Source organism: Elephantulus edwardii, unplaced genomic scaffold (genome assembly GCF_000299155.1).
Source record: "Elephantulus edwardii isolate Elephantulus edwardi_28Jun2011 unplaced genomic scaffold, EleEdw1.0 scaffold00242, whole genome shotgun sequence".
Classification (NCBI taxonomy): domain Eukaryota; kingdom Metazoa; phylum Chordata; class Mammalia; order Macroscelidea; family Macroscelididae; genus Elephantulus; species Elephantulus edwardii.
The window spans coordinates 500343-503168 of NW_006399992.1; positions in this window are offsets into that span (position 1 = coordinate 500343).

A 2826-nucleotide genomic window follows, 5' to 3' on the forward strand; every position below is an offset into this window, starting at 1 on the left:
TTCCAACTAATGTGACTGGGACAGTAATGGAACATAGCCATCTGGGAATATCCAAGGTGAGGATAATACAGAGTGTTCTTTGAGCTTCAGGTTCATCCTGTCCCTCAAGGTTCCTCCTACATCTAATGTTCTCTATTTAACAAGAACAAAACCATCAGCACTTTTTGGATTAAGAATCATTTAAATGCACTGGTAGTAATAATTTTTTTTTATTTTCTTTTGTACTGGTTTAAATGCAATGTTCATAAAGTTCATATGCATTCTTTTCACATCGGACCTTTCCCCTTTCCTTTGCCAATCCCTCCCTCCACCCATCAAATTGTGTGACCCTATGTTTAAGCTTCCCCCCCTCCCTTGGATCCTCATACACGCTCTACATTCATGGTCTTATACAATATTTGTCCTTATGAGACTGAGTTAGTTCACTTAGAATTATGCTATCTAGTCCCACCCAAGTTAGATAGTAATTTACAAAATCATTTCTCCTGTGTGCTGCAAAGTATTCCATTGTGTGAATGTACCATCATTTCTCAATCCATTCCACTGTTGTTGGGCATTTGGGCTGTTTTCTATGTTCTTGCTATGGTGAATAATGCTGCTATGAACCTTGTGTACAAATACCCATTAGTGTCTCAGTTCTCATTTTCTCAGGGTATATTCCAAGTTGTGGAATAGCTGGGTCATGTGGAATTTCCATGTTCAGCTTTTTGAGGAAATGCCAAACTATCTTCCAGAGTGGTTGTATCACTTTACAATCCCACCAACAATGTATCTTGCCACATCCTCTCCAACATTTATTACTTACTGTTCTGCTAAACTTTGCCAGTGTTGCTGGTGTGAAATGGTATCTCATTATGGGTTGCTTTTTGTTTGTTTGTTTGTTTTTCATTATGATTTTGATTTGCATCAGAATCTCTTAATGCAAGTAATTTTGAGCATTTCTTGCGTCTCTTGTCCATCCACATGTCCTCCTCTGTGAAAATACTTTCTGTGTCTTTTGCTGGTTTTGAAATTGCATTGTCAGTCTTTATCTTTTGGAGGCCCCATAGGATTCTGTAAACTTTCATTATGAGACCCTTGTCTGAGATGGTATTGCCAAATGTTGTTGTTAGGTGTTGTTGAGCCAGTTCTGATTTACAATGACTATCTATAACAGAACTAAGTGAAGCCCAGTCTAATTGTGGTTGCTAATTTTGAGTTCATTGTTGCAACCACTGTGTCAATCTTTCTCATTGAGGATCTTTCTCTTTTTCACTGAGCCTCTGCTTTACTAGTATTAACTAGTTAATATTGATATTACTAGTATTAACTAGTCCATCCTGATAACATATTCAAAGTGCATGAAATAAAGTTTCACCATTTTCCAATAAGGAAGGAATCTGCAAAGCCCAATTGAATAAAGGAGAATTCTACTAAGACTGTTTGGTCTCTTATGTGCTATCTAGTCAAAACCAGCTGATCTTCCATTGGGTTTTCAGAGACTGAAAATTGAATGGGAGGAGATTGCCCTTCTTTCTGTCATGGAGCAGCTGATGGATTCAAATCACCTGTTTTTGAGTTGGCAACACAATTCCTTACACTTAAGCCACCAAAGGTCCCTCTTTGCATCTTATGACATGTTAAATTTGTTAAGTTCTAACAGGGAAAATAATTGATTAGCTGTGATGACTCATTGTGTTTCTTGGGTAAGACACCTATCTCTGTTGACTAACATTTTCAATCTATAAGATGAGGGGTTTGGACTAAATGATCTCTGAGCTGCCTTTTAACTCTAAAATGATATAACCTATTTATTACTTTTTAATTAAATATATTTTCATATACAAATATAATGATTATGTTCTTCTATAACAGTTTTCATTAGTAATAGTTGGCTTGTGTACCATAAATACAGAGTAAAATGGAATCTATTGTTGATGCCTAAAAAAGATCTACATATCTCCTTATTTATTTCCATCTTTTCACTACTAGAGGAATAGTTGTTTCATAACTCATATTTTGAGCATATTCTGATGACTATTTTTATTTTGACCCTTTTGGCACAACTGAGAATTCATAATTTTAAGCTCACGAAGATCATGGCATTTCTGTTCTTGTCTACTTTTTCACTTTTCCATACTGTCCTCAGCTATGCTATTAATATCCTGCTCCTAAATATGGCTCTAGTAATACTATGGTCCTAACTATTGGATTACATCTCAACATCAAGATGACAAAAACTCTCCTCACTGGGCTTATAGGTAACATCATGATGTTGTTGTTAGGTGCTGTCGAGTCGTAGGTAACTCATAGTGACCCTATGAATGAAAGACCTGGACACCTGTATAACTTTCATCCTCTCTCCAGGTTCATAGGGTTCCAGAGGCAAGCTATTATGGAAGTGGATGCCACTCTTGCTTCCAAGCTTGTTTTAATCGGGGAGCTCCACCAAACTGTACACCATGAGTAAACATTTTCACATTTGACACATCAGTGTCGCAGTGTACAGCTTCACAGCAAACACAAGTTATCTCTATACAGCAAGTGGACATATCAGGGTTATGCAACCTTTGGCTTGGGAGCATGATAGTGAAAATGGATATTGTCAATGATTTCATCTTATTTGGATCCACAGTCAACACACTTGGTACCAGCAGTTAAGAAATCGAAAGACATAACATTGTGAAAGTCTGCTGTCAGAGATTTCTAAAAGGTACTGAGGAGAAATGATGTAAGTTTAAAAACAAAGATGGGCAAATTAAAACAACTATGAGATATCATTTCACCCCAGTCAAAATAGCAAAATTTAACAGAACAGCAAGCAACAAATGCTGGCGAGGTTGTGGA